The following is a 19,027-nucleotide window of genomic DNA, read 5'->3' as shown; positions in this document are numbered from 1 at the left end:
ACCCCAACTCACCCCCAGGCTTGTGAAAAATCCCAAGGCACCCACAGCAGTTGTTGAGGTGCCTTAGGCTTTTACTGTGGTGCCCTTTTCAAAGTTCTTTTACAAATAGATATTTTCCTCATATAGAGGCGCCCCTGACCAATGGAGGACAATTGATGTGCTCCTTCAAGAACGAAATTCAAGCCCTGCATTCCTATAGCTGTCAAAGCCCCAGTAATGTGAAACTCTGTGTGAGTTTCCTGGGAAATTCACAGGAGAATCCGGTTGACCTTTTCAGGCTCGAATGTCTTACATTGGCAAACTGGGGGGGGGGGGGGTGGGGGTCATTAAAATTTAGGGAAATTCAACTGTTTTGGTTAGGCAGGGTAACCAAGGTTTTGGGGGGTTGTTAATTGATTGTTCGTTAATCCCTTGAAAGTTGCTTCCAGCTGTTCTTATTCTTCCATGCTTCAAGTGTGAATCCAAATGGTGGCATTGGGGTTAAGATTCTCCAAAAATTTCCATGGATACTCTTTCCTGGGATTGGTTTCGTAGTGTGGAAAATATCCTTTGAAATATTTTGTTTTGTTTCATCACTTGTGGGGAGATCCCCCTCGCCCAACCTAAGCCAAGAGAAGCATTATGAATAATTGGCCCTTCCCACATCCTTATTCAGCATACGATCCTTTCCTGTTGTGTTTCTCCCCATGATCTCAACTCCTTCCTCTTTAGAGTGACAATGTGACGTAAACGCACAACGCCACCAGGAAATTAATTTGATCGTTGTCTGTCCATATCTAGCTCTTGTACACTGCCATTGTTGAAATCAAGCCCCATCAGGTATGTACACTTAAAAAAAAATACCAGTCGTAACTGTAGTACATGTTTAAATTAGGTCTGGGATTAGATACTCAACAAACAATTTTTCAGCTTTCTATTGACCTTACACGAATTTGCGTGTTAGTTTTAGTTCGAAACACTATTTTAGCAGAAGAATGTACACATGTGATTCATCAAATTTTCTCGTTTATCGGTATTGAGTAACCTAATATAATTTTAGTTGGTGGGGAGACGTAATTAAACAAACCAATTTTTGTGGTAATGTTTAACTAAGTGTACCTGGGAAAGTCAAACATGACTTCACCGCCCAACGCTGTTCATTTTCGTAGTTTAGTAAAGGCACTTCAACATGTTCAAGAGGGCAATATGTTCCTCAGTTTGTCAGTGTGAACTTTGTAACCTTTTATAACAGAGTAATGCAAAAACACCTTAGAAACGCCCCACATCTGAAGGTGTCCTGGGTTATTTTGTTACTTCTGCGCCATTATTCTTATCAATATCAATATGCCATTGCTTTCCTTGTACTTGGATCCCCCCTCCCCCCCCCCCCAAGGCTGTGTATTGTCCGAGCTGCTTTAATTTGTTTCGCTGCGCGCAAATCACGTAGATGCTGACGCCCAGTGGCTTAATCAAATGTGAGGTCCAACCTAATGCCCTCCCAGGTCTGTATGATACTCCTGGATGCAGAGAAGCAATAACAGTAAAACGTTTTGCTTGAGGACTAGCTAGCAGTAAAATCTGTGTCTATTTGAGGTACATGCAGAGTGAAAAAAATCATCTCAAAGTCAGACCATCTGCGAAAAATACATTCTGTCATTAACAAAAATTTTAACATCAAATTTTGTTAATATGCACTACAGATATTCTACACAAATGAAAATAGAAAACTGAAGGAAAAACAACTATTTCATTTTGTGGATTGTCATTTAAACCTTTCACAATCTAGATCTCAAAATGAGGTGCGAAATGCAGTGATGTACAGCAGAGCTTTAGATTGCAAAACACTGTTGACACACACTTGGCAAAGTTGGTTAGTTTGAGCCTAGTTGCTGTGTCCTCGTTTCTAATTTGCTAGCTGTTCATGATTCATCACAAACAATAGTTTAAGTGCTTGATCAGCATCCAAATTCTCTTGGCATTCCCACTTGGCTCTTGACATCTCCTGCCTCTTGTATCCCTTGTTGCACGCTTTGGAAATTATTAAAAGTATTATACAGGATTGGTGAGGATAAAAAATATCCAGTGTAATTTCAGTCTGACAGCATAACTGATCATGTTACTGATTATGAAGTTCACACTGGAACTGTGTTTTTTTCCTGTGAAATATTTCTCTCTGAAATGAAGTCATATTAGAGTTCACATTTTCTGAAAAACCTTGACAAATGCAGCAACTGATTTTGGTTGGTTATCTTTTACAAAATTATTTGAATCTGCATTTTGATATAGGCCTTGATTCATGTACAAAAGGGTAGAGTAAATTTACAGATATTTTTGTTTTAAATTTGGCAATAGTTTTTCTTGATAAACAGAGAGAAAACCTGTTTGACTTTAAATCAATTTGAATCAGGGATCATGTTCAATAATCCTCACACAAGTGTTTGCTCATTTGTCATAAAACAGTTTTCTCTAAGTGGATAACATAAATACCAAGACGTACCTTTTGCCAATTCAAATAGGAAAAATTGTTTGCGTTACAGTTGCAAACCAAAATTCTATTACTAACACTCATCTCATGAGCCTCTGAAACACTCTTCAGAACTGTTAATGTCACGATTATTTTCCTGCACTTGAAAATGCCCTACAGGTTAAATATAAAAAAAAATACAATATATCTTTGAGTGTATAGTTTCCTAGTGAACAAACATTGCCATTGGACAAGGTCTTGTAATTACCTTCCCTTTAAAGACTTATAATATGCAACCCTCAAGTCAACAAATGACCAGTCCGAGAATTTGAATTGAAAAAAAGGGGGGAGTTCCATAACGACCACTGAGGGTATAGAGGTAAATTAGAAACCCGGGAGGTTGTTTTTCTTATTACTTGTCGCCATGAAGTATGCGCTAGCATTTTTGTCAACCTTTAACCGTTCAAAGGACTGCGGTAATTTTAGTCCCTCCTATTCATTGATGTTCATTGAAGCGGAACTGATGCCACCCTCGGACTGGGTAATATACACGGCACAATTACTGTGGGGCTTTTCTTCCTCTATATTTTAATTCTGGGTTGGACTGAGAGTTCCTTGCTCCATTATATTAGAGTTCTTCATACTATAAGGGTGTTTGTGTTGACTCCGATTGTCCAGAACGGCTTGTGTGCTTGTTTACAGCGACACTGTGGTTTGAGTGCTGGACTTTGAAATCTCACCACTGCTGGTAATTCATAGTTGACTTTAAAAACTTGTGTAATAGTTGTTTGGAAAGATATGTTTGTACATCCCTGACATTTGTTTAGATTGACATAATATGAGACTGTCATGTCAAGGATGCATTGCTAAATTTAATCTTCGCTGCTACAAACTTTGAAACAATTTCTTTCAAAAGCTCTTGGTTAACTCTGTTTTGCGGAATGTATTTAAACAAAATCCTATTTTGACTTTAGAGGCAACCTTTTGTTTCACGCTGAAAACATCCGAATCCCAAAATGTTCTTTTTGACAAAAAGTAGTTAATCAGGATGCCTTTTCTGAACTATTAAAAGTAACAATGCCAATGTAGTGACCTTGTAATATGAAAATTGACTGTTATAGTCATTCATGTTTACATACATAACAGTCTATTATTATCTAGAGTAATGTGTTCTTTTCACATACATATTGGAATAACTTTGTACCGACAGCACAAGTTTGGTGATGAAGTCTCAGTTGTTATATCCACCAGTCCAGAGTCTACTTAACATTTTTTTCGTGTAAGCAAGAGATTGTCAGCTGCACAGGAACTGAACTTCAGAAAGTCAACACTTTGTCACTCATCACTGTACCCTGAACAGAGAGCCACCTCCGGCATGCACCACACAGCTGTGAGTTTCCTATAGTCAACATTCAGGCACCAAGTCCAAGACTAAAGCAGTGTAGTTTCATGCTCCAGCAAGCTTTGTGATAGTTAACATCACCTTAAAAAAAAAACTGTACTTGGGTTGGCTGTCACTGCTCTGCATATGTACACTCAATGACAGTGTCTCCACACACGAGCTGTACTCGTCGGCAGCTGCAGCTATAAACACATTACTGGAAACATAGTATCATTGTATACATGTAGCTGTACCCTTGAGCTAGTCAAGAGAGCTGTCTTTCATAGGGGAGGGGCTGCGTCTACTAGAAGAGCAACCCAGGTGTTTTGCAGCGGATCATCATTGACGTAATTGCTAGTCGTTAGATTAAGAAATTGCACAGTTTGAGTTGGCTGCTAGACTTAACAGGGCAGCTCTGACTGTGACACACGTAACGGTGGGTGATAACAAGGGATACAGCATTCTGGTAGTATTGCTTTTGGAAGATTAGAGGGATTTTGACATCAGGATGATTCCCGCTCGACGACATCGTCCCAACCGGCCACGGAGGGTTACTCTGGCAAATGTGAATTTCCGGTAAAGTAATCAATTTTTATTCTCTACTTGTTTATTTAGTTTTCTTTAACGGGTTTGTGCAACATCTGTACACGGTGCTATAGTGTACGTGTGTTGGAATGTTCTACATGTGTTTAGTCAGTAAAAGGCTTCTCTGTCAAAGCCTTACAGAAAATTTCTGCAGCGACTTTAATTGGGAAAAGTTTGCTTTTTAGTATTCATCATTTAGAAAATATCAACTCTGCTACATGTTTTGGTTTTTTAATAATGCATTTGTATACATGTAGTTATTCCATATTGAAGTTTTACATATTACATATCTTTAACCATTAACTCAATGACACTGACTGTCAGTTGAAAACCGTATGTGTCATAAGTTTAGGTCGGTACTGCATGTTGAAGTGTAGTTTTTCATGTATTTATATTTTGTAGCTTTCATGGACAGACGAATGACATGGGCAGGGTTTTTAATGTAATTTTTCTCCTTTTTATTAGTTTTTATATATTTTTTATGTAGTTAAGTTTCTTTTGAAAATCTCTTGAAATTGTAGATTTTTTTGCGGATGACATTAAGAATATGACATTTGTAAAGGGTACCAGGCTACCATATTTTGAAGTGACATTTTTCTCAAAGTGCTTTTTACCATCGAAAGCTGCTGTAGGCTTCTAACCAAGAGTTTTTAAGAGCCATTAATTAAATTGAAACCTGCCCTTTAATACTAACAACCACTCTTCCTACAGCAGACTGTAATAATTTGAGACAGGTTTTTATGTTGTACAACTTTATTTGATTTATTTTCTTACATGTTCATTCCATCGTCCTTCTTTCCGCATAATTTAATCAATTACTCTCTCTAGAATCACTCATGTTGATTGTTCAGGCACTTTAGTTCCATAGATAAACAAAAACCAAACCCTTTTGCAGTCAATTTCATCCTAAATTGTGCCCTAATAAGTAATTAGATTTATCCTTTAGCGACACAAACATTTGAATGTCAGTTTGGACGGACTGGGAAGTATAAGAAAAAAGCCCACAGCTCAAATGCAGCTGCATTTTGCTTTAACAATAACCGCAGGCTGTTCTTCATTTAGTCTCAAGGAAAAACAGCCAAAGACGCAGGCAAAGACACGTCTGAAACTAACTCCCCTAAGGACAAAAAAGCGATGAGAATTTAGTCTCTGAAATAAATGGAAAAACGAGAGAACCCAAGAGTGGATCAAAAGTCATATTCTCGTCTTGAAATTATCCAATCAAGCATTCATTGTTTTAGTTGGCAAGCTTTTAGTCTTTTTCTCTCGAATCGTCGTCAACTGGAAAAAGAGAGCCCTTAAATCTTCTTTCTATTTACGATAATCTCTTACAAACTCCTGATACAATCCGTCAAGGTTCTGCTATTTTCTTAGATCTTACACTTTTTTTTTTTTTTTCTTGTTGATTGGCCATGACATTTTCTACAAAGATGTTTCGTGCTAGACATGGAGTTTGATAACAAATTCACAGGACCTGAGAGGGTTTTGTTGAAGTGTCGTTTTTTGTATACTTAGTGTTGATTGCTGTTTCATGGTTACATCCAGTATCCAATCCCTAATAATAAGCAGTGCAGGCCTCACAATAGCCCACGGCACTAAGCAGCAATTGCTGTGGTGTCCTGAGCTTTAGCTGATGGTGCCCTTTGCAAAGTTCCAATAAATTTAAATTTTCCTCATAGAAGTGCCCCTTATTGAATTGCTATCCCCCTTCAAGAACGTAATTCAAGGCCTGATAGTGCTTACATGTATATTGCACTGTGCCGAAATTGGCATGATCATAGTGCTTTACAATAAATTTTAAAAAACAAGGATATTCTTTCTACATAAATTATGAAGCAAAAAAGTTAACAGTTATGAATAAATACCTAACAGCAGGAGTGTCTTCTGGAGTGTTTTGCAAGACTTTACAGTCGGTGGTAAATCGCTCAAGCCAGAAACGCTGAAAAAAAACCCACCACCAACAAGTCTATGAGTTCTTCAGCAGATCAAAGTCTTTCCCTACAACTGGGACTGTAGACAGTCAGTGAGATATGTTGGAGAATGACCATTGAGAGATTTGTGAACATAGTGTTTTTGAAAGCTATTCTGTTATTAATCGGAAGCAAGTGGAGTGTTTTAAGTAGCAGTGCAAAGGAATGATGTTTTTTCAACCTGAGAAATTATGCGAGCACACCTATTTTTCAGACGTTGTAAATGTGTGATGTTGCTCATGCTGCATCTAAATAGGAGATAGTTGTCATAACCCAGAAAGATCACATAGCATGACTGCAAAATGTCTTATCCCTCTTTACATCTCAGTATTCTTGTGGTATTGCTGTTGTTTTTTTACTCAGGGAATAAAAGGGTAGCGACAAGTTCTTAAAACCGACAGGGTCGTGGCCTTGCGATAAAGGCCCTTGCCTTTGGCTTTGGCCATGACCCTGCAAGGTTTCAAACGGCAGTTTAAGAACGAGTCACATTCCCATTCATAAATGCCTTTTTGCTTAAAAGGCGTAACAAAGTAAGAAACTTTGTAAAACTTATCCATTTTCCGACGCTCTTGAGCTCTGTATGTGTGTTGCATTTTTATGACTGAAACGGATTTATGATTTTTGGGATATGCATTCCTGCGCATATAGTATGCATCTAAACGTATCCGAAAACAACCGGTTATAAACAGCTCCAGCCGGCCATTATCAACCGCTTAAACACTCCCACGTGATGCGCTCTCCACCAATAGGATTAGCGAAACTGTCTTAGGAACATTTATGAATGTAGGTTTACAGCTATGCTTAATTGCTACCACTGTGGTTCTGGATCTGAATCATGTCTGAATTCTGGGGCCATTTTCATAAAGCTGCTTAAGAAAAAAAAGCTGCTTATGCACAAAAATTATATTTTTCACATGTTACTCGCCAAATGTCATGCTATATATATACATTTTGTTGTGTGTTGTAGTGCTTGTGACTGGTTTTTAGCTGTTGTTTACTTAGCATAACAATGGAGTCGAGTCTTGGCCGGTACTCTGATTTTACTAAGCAAGGATGTTTCTGCTTAAGCAATTTTTTTTTGGCTTCAGCAGCTCTATGAAATTGGGCACTGGTCATAATTCTGGTCCAATACAAATTTTGAGCTACAAGCCCGGCAGTCTTTTGGATTATCCAACTCATATTTGAGCCATGACATTTAGCTTCATGTTTCAAGCAACTATCTATTGTATTTGATTGGAAAAAAAAAACTTTGTCTGAATATAATCCTAAGGATCCATGTGAAAATGAAATTATTTGCTTGATTTGAGTTACAAACAATTTATAAAAATGGTGTTTGTGTCATGAGCATCACTTGTGATGGATACTGGCGCACTATAAGTGCTCTTGCTATTATTATCTCTACAAAAAAATAGATTGAATGTTGGACGATACTTTTCCATCACCCACAATCTGTCAAGTTAATGCTACGATAATCCAAGGTAGAAAATAAACAGCTTTCCTGGTTGAGGCTATAGTTTTATAAATAGATCAATTTTGTCTGTGTCTATAGACAAAGTAGGCTTGATTAGGTTACTGCTGTCTCTATAGTATTCTCTCTTTTGTTGAAATGAGCACTTCTAGCGGCATTGAATCCAATAATCTACACTTACGCACAAGGCATACTGTGTTTCAATCGCTATTTTAAGATCATTGAATTCATAACATGAAGTCATTTATTATTATTTTTCCTCGTCAAGCCGAGCGGCTCGCCTTCAAGTGAGAGATTTTTGGTTGTTTCTGAAGAGAGCCTCATCGGATATCTGAAGGGGAAATTGTTTCTTTGTCAAAACAAAAATATGAAATCAATACTTGTATGGCAACTTTTCTGACAGTTAGGTCTGCCAGTCAGAAACTTCTTTTCATAACTGACATGTCAGGATGCTGCTAAAATAATAATTTGTAACAAGAATTACTGTAATCTGTCAGTAAATGACTTCCATTTGCTGTTTGACAAAATAATACCTTGTTTTTTTTCAAAGGAATGAATTATCGGCTCGAATTTGGGGTGAAAATTCTCAAGACGGCAGGGCTTGTACTGTGTAGCTCAAAAGGTTTACCGGAACACTTAACGCACAAGGCATACTGTTTTTCAATCACTGTTGTAAGGTCATTGAATTCATTAACATAAAAGAGAAGAAAACAAAATCTAGCCGGCCAAGATTGTCAATTTCATTCCTGATTAAACTGCAATGTTGTTTTCTAAAGCATGTAAAGCGAGGACAAGCCATTGGAAACTACTGATGTTGGAGACCTTTTATCTAAATTATCTGGTTCGCAAATAGAGTTTCAAAAACATCAGCAGCCTCAACCCAAGCTTTAATTTTGTTTGAATGTTGATTTGAACGAATTGTTGCGGTGTTTTATAAAAATTAAAAATTGTATTAATCTTGCGATCTTTATTTTCACAAATTGTTTTTAGAATTATCATCAAGATATGATTTCCTTAAAATAACAGTCTTTGTTTTCTTGTTTTCGATACACACGGACTTGCATGGTCTTTTAGAGGCAATTCCAAATCCTGTAAATAGCACTAAGTAGAAGATAGGTTCAATTTACTCTTCCAAAAACAAATATGTATCCCTTCAAATTTTCCATATTTTGATAATCTTCAAATTAATAAGATTACTCCCACTGACATCTTTTCAATACCTGTCCAATAATCCACCCAGAAAGATGCACACAAAAAATGTCTCGATTTCCTGAAGGGACCCAACTCTACAAATACAAGACTTCCACATCACCAAGCTCATGTATCACTTGTCAGTAAATCTAACGAGGTAGTCATATCATCCATACCCTGTTCAAATCAGTACCCTCTTCCCATGGGGTTTGCCTCTACTAATGGAGACTTGGGTGAAAGTTTTTTTTTTTTTATTCTTGTAGATTGTTTAAGTTTCATCTGATTGCTTGGATTCGCTGATCTTGAGTGAACCACTCAGGGCTATAGGGTTCTTGTGATGGACGGATTGTCTGTCTGTTAATTTGCTGGAGCACGTCTGATGAGTTTTTACCTGGGTGTTCATGGTTAACGTTCGGATGTAGACCTACAGAAGGAACGCTTACTTCAGATTGTGTGGTTGTAAATCCTGTCCATGCCCAAGGTGATGGGTGTTTTGTTTATTCTCTTTTTTGTTGTTGATGAACAAAACCCCTCCCCCCCCCTCAAATAATTGTAGGTCCAGTAATATGTACGTGTAGAGGAGGAGACAGATTTATGTCAATGCAAGTAATCATGGAGTATACAAATCTTTTGATGATGTTAATTATTTTGTTTATTGTTATTTTGTTTTACATGGTTGGATAAGCGTGAAATGTCGAGTTCATGTCGTGTTCTTGCAGTTTAGACTTGCATAATGTACTAAATGTTGAATTTGCCCATGAGTAGGCCCATTGGTGTGAGAAAAAGGTCCATAATGAGTAGGCCTATTAGATTAAGATTGAGGACCAGAATATATAAGAGCGAGCACCAGAATTACTGGCCCACACGAGTATTAGAATGAGGACCAAAATACTCAAGACTATAAAGGCACAGGCCTTGATAACGAGAACGAAAACTAGAATGTTAAAAATGCACGCCCTCGATTGGTTGAATAAGCCTGGGCGTATTTTGCATGGAGCACTTCAACCAATAGAATGCGTTCTCTTAGCGTCGTTATCGTTTTTGTTATCGCTGCAGTGTGACTCGGCCTCAAGACAACGTATTCACAAATCAGTTTAAACCCGACAGTTTGACTGGTTTGTGCAGTCTGACATTGCATAAGGCAATATCGTGACCTGTGATAAGGTCACTCAGTCCATTGTCCAGCCTTGTCTGCTTGACCAGCAACGACCTCTTCTTAAAGGAACATGTTGCCTTGGATCGGTCGAGTTGGTCTTTGAAAAGCATTTGTAACCGTTTGTTATAATGCATATAACTACAAAGATATTTTAAAATTATAACATAATGTTCCACACAAGTATCCCTCGAAATCGTATGGTTTTCCTTTTACCTCGTCGACAAACACGGTCGGCCATTTATGGCCATAAATGGCCGACCGTGTTAGTCCGCAAAGTAAAAGGAAAACCACGCAATTTTGAAGCAAATGTGTGTGGATCATTGTTTTCTACTTTTAAAACATCTTTCTACCTATATGCATTTTATAATAAACGGTTTTAAAGGCTTTTTATAGACCAACTTGACCGATCCAAGGCAATGTGTTCCTTTAAGAACCCATCCTCTATGGTGCAATCTCCATGGGTGTTATATCTCAATGTGAAACTACATGGGGTTCAATAATCTTGACATTCCATCCTCCCAGTTGCCCATTAAGTTTTACAGTGTTCAGTTTCTGATTCTAGGAAATGTTCAAAGCAAATGGAACTATATATAGGAAGGACTGAAAGTTACTAGGAAAAAAAATCTTGCACTCCCGGACAAAATTAGATCATGCAATAGATACTATAAGTGTACAGTCGTACATGTAGATTAACCAGCCTAAGTACTGATTTTGTTTTCTGAGAATTGTTTTTGTAATAAATCTGTAGAGAGAATCATTTCGGCACATTGCTTTCCTTTTGAAAATATAGCTGTTGCTGTTTTGGTGAAAAACATGCACATTTTCTATCATTTGTTACATAAACACAATTTACATTTTGTATAATGTGATTCCCTATTAACATTTATGTGTTGAATACAAATTAATATAATTTGATTTAAAGGCAGTGGACACTATTGGTAATTGTCAAAGACTAGCCTTCACAGTTGGTGTATCTCAACATAAGCATAAAACAACAAACCTGTGAAAATTTGAGCTCAATCGGTCATCTAACTTGCGAGATAATAATGAAAGAAAAAACACCCTTGTCACACGAAGTTGTGTGCGATTCAAGTTCTAAATCTGAGGTCTCGAAATCAAATTCGTGGAAAATTACGTCTTTCTCTAAAACTATGGCACTTCAGAGGGAGCCGTTTCTCACAATGTTTTATACCATCAACCTCTCCTCATTACTCGTCACCAAGTAAGGTTTATGCCAATATTTATTTTGAGTAATTACCAATAGTGTCCACTGCCTTTAAATGACATTGGCAGATGATACAGTAGACTCCTATATATGTTCATGCGTTGATCCATTTATTTAATAGCATTATTTCACTCAGCCATGCACAACCTACAAAGGATGTCCCACCAGGTCCCAGTATCTCACAAAATACTTATTCCAGTTATTTTTCAACCCGCTGTTGAAACTTATATCAAAATGGTATGCAACATAACATTGGAGATACGTTTAAAGTACAATTTGTTGGATCTATGGGCACAATCAAAAGGCGGATTGTGGTACTGGTAAATAACTGTGTGTTTTTTGGGGGTGTTTTTGGGGGGGGGGGGGGGGGGGGGACAACTCTTGTTCTAATGGCCTGAACAGATGAATAGATATGTTCCTTGGACCCACACACTAAATATTGAAGCGTTCTGAAAGTTTACACAATGGCTCACTACTAATACTAATAAGGCTAATTCAGGAGATTAAGTTTTTTGTGCACATTATTAGGATTTTGTTTGCACCGTAATTGGGTCCATACAGACTGAACTGCCATCCTACACTATTTTGTCAACCTCTGGGTTTACCCACCCAGGAAGTCAATACAGTATTATGAAAGAGTGATGTTTAAAGGCTAGTTTAAAGCCATTATACACTTTCAGTACAGAAAAAAAGAAAAAAAAAAGTTCACAGATTTACAAATAACTTACAGGGTTTACAGAAGTTAATGATGAAAGACTTCTCTTGAAATATTATTCCATGAAATGCTTTACTTTTTTAGAAAACATTAAAACAATATCAATTCTCGATAGCGAGAATTATAAATTTGTTTTGAACACATGTTATGACACGAGGAAACGTGCAGAAACAAGGGTGGGTTTTCCTGTTATTTTCTCCCGACTCCGATGACCCATTGAGCCTAAATTTTTTTAAAGGTTTGTTATTTTACATAGAAGTTGTGATACACGAAGTGTGGGCCTTGGACAATACTGTTTACCGAAAGTGTCCAATGGCTTTAAACAATAGTCAGTGGAATTTCTCCACACATTTTGTAGTCATTATAAAAAGTGTGAAGCTGGTCCTTCCGCCCGCGCCCCTCGGCTGCTCCGCGTGTTCAGGCTTGAAATACCCACTCGACTGCCAGGTATTAGTCTGGCTTTTTTTAAAGAGTGTGCCAGTAACCTCTCAACCGACATCTGGCAGTTAAGTGTTGTCTACCAATAAGTGCTATAGATCTTTTTCTAATTGATTGGTTTGAGGATTCCAGCTCAAAACCTCTTCAAAAAATGAACATAAAAATAAAAATGTAATAAAATACGTTAAGCAAATTTGGTCTCAAAAACAAGTTATGCCCCTTAAAAATTGTCAAAACATCCTATCTCACTCAAAATAGGTCGGATGAGCACCGAAACAAGAACATGCCAGGTTTTTGCATGGAGCATTTTCATGCGAGATACCACCAGTCCAGGTACCTGCAATACAATGTTTATTTCACTGACACAACGATTTGTGGTTTACCCAAACACCGATGTGCGTTTATCACTGTATACTCATTTGAGTCATGTGATAAGAAAAAAGTTGAATTTTGATTTAAAGACACTGGACACCTTTCGTAATTGTCAAAGACCAGTCTTCTCACTTGGTGTATCTCAACATATGCATAAAATAACAAACCTTACAGAAGCGGGGAAATCTGAGCGTCAAATTTTAGCTTCTGCGCGTGCGTACTCCACGTTACTAGCCATTCTATGCTTACAAGGCTAGCACAGAAATTTGGAGCTTGCCCGTAAGCGGGAAATCGTGATCAAAAGCGCAGAATTCGGCGGTAAGCAGAGCCATGAAATTCACCCCAGATGTCTTGTATTTTATAGTTTAGTAATGTAGGCCTTTATTTATTCTACTTTGTGTATGTTTTTGGCTTTCGCTTCTTCTGTTTAGAGCAACAAGGGATCAGTGTGCTTTATAAATGCTGTTTATTAGTGTTATCATTATTACCACTAGACCACTGAGCTTGCCCAGTAGCTAGAGGCAGTCTGAATCCTATATTTAAGCAGTGGGTTACCGCTCTACACAAAAACATTTATGGTCCAGTGGAAGCTCCCATCTACTAGACCTTCCGTTCTTGAAGAGATTCTCTTAAAATTTCAACCCTCTGACAGTTTTAAAACAGCTTATTTAAAATCCGGCAAAAGGCAGGCGTGCCTTGGAATTAGGAGGTGGGATCATTTATCTCTGCAGCTGGGCCACAGAGGGGAAGCCTCCAGATAAAAACTTGATGCACCAAATTGTTCCTTTAAAGGAATATTATAGAGTTGGTAAGAAGAAAAAATCGCGTAAGATCACATATTTACATTAAAATAACACGGTCTTATGATGATGATAGTAGAAAACATCCCTTGATATATTTCTGTCTGAAATTTCATATTAATTTGATAATAAATAAATAGAACTAATTTCCTGTTTGGAGTTTATCACTCAATGAGCATTTTATTCATTTTTGTTTAATCGATGTCATGCAAAATGTGTTACCAGTTTCTCACTATTTTCTTGTGACCCAGATGGCCGATCGATCACAAAATTCTACAGGTTTGTCAGTTTATGTATATGGTGGATTACATAAGGTGCTTACACTGCCAGCAATTATTTTGTTAGCAAAAACCAATATATCTATAAGGTGTATGTTTGGTAACCACTCCTAATGGCAATAAAAACTTACTTGGTTGGAAGTACAGCAGCTTTCGATAGCATAAAGCATTTTGAGAATCATTTTGTTGTATAGTAATGTGGTTACGGAAACAAATATCAGTTTTCATTGCCCAAAATGTGGATTTGTGAAAAGTTACTGTCAGAAACTGTTCTCAGATTGTGTATTCCAATTTTGGATTATTCGTCCCTTGTGGACTAAGTCGCAATGTCTCAAAAACACAATCGCCTTTAAGCGTAAATATCTATATATATAAATGAAGAGGATTACAACAATCACAAATTTCGAAAAACCAAAGGTATACATAAAAGCCCTGTGAAAGGACAGTTTCAAGAACTATGTTTTGAGAGATGATCCAGTGGCAATTTATTTCATTTTTTTTTTTTACGATTCTGGTTGCTTTTGCTTGCTTTTTTAAAACCTACGTTTGCTTAATTTGATTGCTTTTTGGAACTTGTTATGGGGCTTCGCTCCCCCAGTTTTTTCTCATGTCTGGTGAACAGGTCAATGCTTTGATTTTCACTTGCTACCATTTTATTTACCTTTGATCTTGATTAAAATTTTGCTCGAGCTTGAGAGTTTAGGGAGGGCACATTTTTTTGTGATGATAGCTTTTTATATTGTTTATATCACACTTCCCTGGGGAGCCTCTGCTCATTTAATGACTTTATGAATAATTGATATGGCTCTAATGATCACCATGGGCCCTAAGGTAATCATTGAACCATTTTTCCTTGGCGGGTTTCCGTGTGAACAACAAACATGATTCCAGGACTGCCTGGTTTTCTTATGTTTTACAGTCTCAGAAATGCCTTTGATTGAAGAAATTTGAGGGTTTTGTTTTTTTAAATTACACACATACGCAATGGAGCCTGAAGCCAAAACCTTCAGCCTACAGCGTTGTAGATGTATGCAGGGTTCTCTCAATGCACAAGCTGGCATACCGGACTGATTGGCACAATTTGCGTGCTGATCCCTGCAAATTTCAGCATGCTTTGGCCAAGAATTTACAAGTTCTGGTCCAGAATTCCCCACAGTTTTGAAAACCCTGGGAGAATCCTGGTAGGACATACAGGATACTGATATTGATTAGATGAGATTAATTTATTTAGAATATAAACATGAAAAGTGTTTTCCCAGTCATAAAATACACTCATTAATAACTGCAAAAAAATAAATAATCATATAAATACAATCAAGAGATGTAATTACAGTCAACATTCAAAGCAGTTGAATTGAAAGTAAATAAATAAAAATAACAATCCCTACATTTCTCCCCCCCCTAATGATGATGATCGACATGTAAAACCTCAGGGGTTTTTCGAACGTATCTTAAAACCACAGGCCAAGAGTTTTAGTTTGTTCTGGCTGCCAATTTTGGCAGTAAATGGACTTGAAATCAATTTAGTAATGCATGTCGCTGTTCCCCCCAGAAGGAAATTGTGGAAATTACAGCAAGCTATGACTTGATTACAGTATGTCTGGCATCTCTAAATCACCATCAGTCCTAAAGACTTAAATCACTATCCCAGAAAGTTTGCTCTTAATTTAAGTTGTGAATTTGGTTTACAGCAAGTGCCATTGGTCAAATTGTCCTTGCCATCAGATGGGTTGTTAAATTGTCTTTGAAGTTTACCATTGTGCTTAGTGGTAAATTAAATTACCTTGGGCCCGCTAGTGGCTAGTTGGTGTGTAGGTCTTATTATAACCATGACAATTGTTGGCAAAAACACTAGAGGAACAAAACTCTGACTCATTATCAAAACTTCATCAGAGACTCTTTTTTTTTTATATAAAGGGCAGATGTCCATCATACGTAAAACACCAGAGTTGTTTGTTATATAGAAATGGTAATAACTTTAGGGGGAAAATGTGAAAGCTTAACGGCGCCCAGCCAAACTCAGTTAATGTTGCGTATGGAGGTGCTTAATCTCCACACGGACATGCAGCTGCGGAAATACTAAGACATATGGACAGTCGTCCAGGGGGGACAACTTTTTTGTCGGCTGCATGTCCCGATCACTCTTCAATTTCAAGCCTGGCGGGTGTAAAACAACACATTATTTACCTACGGTTTGCAACTGTAGACCCATGGAGGTCCAAAGTTAGCATATTAATCAAGCTGTCCTTCTGGCTACCTGAGGTGGCAACCCATTTTGTTAAGCATTGAGAGCGAGGGTTCAGGGACTTGCGTTTTCGGCTGAGCAAATGGCTGGGCAATGTCGCTAATCTTGCGACATAATGTTTCTGTTATTGACAAAGCGTTGCGCTCTGTCGATGAAAAACGCTAGTCAATCTGGTAAAACCCAAACCAAGACACAGATTTAAGATTGGAGTTTGTGTTTCATGCAGAGTGCAAGTCAAGACTTCAAACTTTAATCATATGGATTAGGAGTTGGATTTTGAAGTTAAATCCTCTTTTAAACGGAAGGCTTTTCTCCGCTTTCCGACTGTCAGAAGGAAGGCTTCCTTATAAACATCACAAATCTCCCATGTAATTAAAGGAAAACAGCAGAGAAGAATTTTTAAGTCCTTTGGTGACCTTAAGAATAAGATCTAAGATACAAGTATACACAGTTGGGTTGATTTCTATTGATTCAATAACATTAAGAAAGAAGTTCTTGCATTCTCTTGCATTGCTTTTACACACTTCGTGGACAATTGATATCAACATCGGATACATATGGCATGACTTTTGTTGGTAACGTACACAGATCAGCTGTTGAGATATTGTAAAAATTTTGTTACCATTTATACTTGCAATGTATGCTTTACTAGCCAATTTCCTTGTTAAAAATAGCTAAACAGTTTATTAGTTAGGATGAAACCAGTCCTATGCCCAATTTCATGGCTCTGCTTACCGCCGAATTCTGCGCTTACGATCACCATTCTCCGCATACGCGCAAGGGCTGAATTTTTGCGCTAGCTGGGTAAGCGTAGAATGCCTACGTACTGTGGAGTACGCTGCGCCGCTAGCCAAAATCCCCTGCTAACCTGTGAAATATGCTTGATGTAAGCATGAATTCCCTGCATCAGTAAGCGCCGATTCTTTGCTTACGGTAAGCAGAACCTTGAAATTGGGCCCTGTACATCCCAGGATTTTCTGAACTTTTGAGTGCTCAAGCCAGTCATGCATGACCTTCTATAGTGTGAGGGCGGAGCGTTGAAGCGTCATATCCTTAGTGTCTTGGCAGGCAACTATTTTCTGATGAGAGTGTTTTTAACGAGTACCAAGGGAGATCATTTTCCCTCATCACATTCCTTTGCTTATAAATTATTGCAGTTTTATTTCTTCTGGGACATCTCCACGGGGCCTGCTTCGCATCTTTCCCGTTAACATTGTGTAGAATGAAAGGATGGTCGTGTTTATTATTTAATGAAGATTGTGTTTGAAATACATGAATAGAAGATTAGGTTGAGTTTGACCTACTTTCTCTTGATGGGCTCATGTGAAAGCTACATTTGCATCTTAGTTATGTGATTACTACTTGAGTAGCTGGATCATGCGTACATTGTATGTGACAACATTAATTTTTTCCTGAAGCCAAACTTACTAGATTAAATTAGTGAGGCATTATGCATGGTTTTCCTGCGCCTCGGGAAAGCTGTCCCTGATGGTTTACAGTTCGTTATTTATATTGCCCCTAATTTTCCATTCCAATAAAACCCAACTGTTGTGATGAATTGTGATATTTTAGGTCTCTGAAAATATTACCAACCCTCTCTGGGGATCATCACAACCTATTGAGGAATAACCAACCCTAAGTGCATTTTGAATTATTTAAGTAAACTTTGTGTAGTCAAAAGCAATGATTCCTAATAAATGAGAATTTGATTTGATTAGTAACAAATTTGTTCATTTTAAATCTAAGTCGAGATTAGATTCCAGAAATAAGATATCAACAGTTTTCGCTCTCCTCATCAATAATAAAAGCGGTGAGAATTCTGAAAGAACTGCCAAGATTTTAGGGTACCTTCGGGCACCTTCGGGCAGAGGAAATTTGAGCTATAGCACGTGCAGTAGCAGAGATCGGTGCATGGTTTTGGTTGAGGATTTCAGCTTGACTTGATGGAAATGGATACTGTTTAATAATTTCTCATGATGTAGTATGTTACAATCTCATCTTGGATGAGGGAGAGGCTCTTGAAGACACTTTGAGCACTGTCATCGAAATGTTGAGCATGAAAATATAGGCCCTTAGAAGAGCAATTGTTTCTCCCAAGACATGATTGACACATGATCCCCCTAACAGATATTATCATTATTATTATTGTTACTGGTTTATTTGAAACCTGATGTTGCAGCCATGCTGAATTAAAATACAGATGAATTCACGATAAAATATATAAAAGTGCAGCAAATTATTTAAATAATAGGAACATTAAAAATTTACAAAGGTACCAGCACCTGATCAACATTCCAATCAACGGCTCAATGCGAATATGGGAATACCTTGGTTAAAACCTGTCGATTTATCTCTTCAGCTAATTAAAACTAATCACTTGTTTTCCCTGTATTTTTTGCATATCGTGGATGTTTCTACCTTGACATCTCTGTACTCTACAATTCTTCATGTAACATGTTTGTGTTCAACAGGTGAGTACATTTTTGTTAAATTTACATTTCATTAATTAAAAATCACAGCGCAATCTAAAGTAGTTTGAGTTTAACGTATGTTGATTTGATTGATCTATCTGAAGGAAAGAAAGAGATAACTCTCCATGAAATTGTACGTACAGAACCCTATAAGTAAACATACTTTTGTTGAATCTCATGCTGTGAATGCGAGGGACTAAATAAAAAGTGAGGTTTAGGTAGTAGCAGAAAATTTCTCAAGCTTCGTGCATTTGGCAGACGGCTTAACATGCGCATTGTTAAGCATGGG

Source organism: Asterias rubens, chromosome 12 (genome assembly GCF_902459465.1).
Source record: "Asterias rubens chromosome 12, eAstRub1.3, whole genome shotgun sequence".
NCBI lineage: Eukaryota > Metazoa > Echinodermata > Asteroidea > Forcipulatida > Asteriidae > Asterias > Asterias rubens.
Note: the sequence above shows the minus strand (reverse complement) of the source record.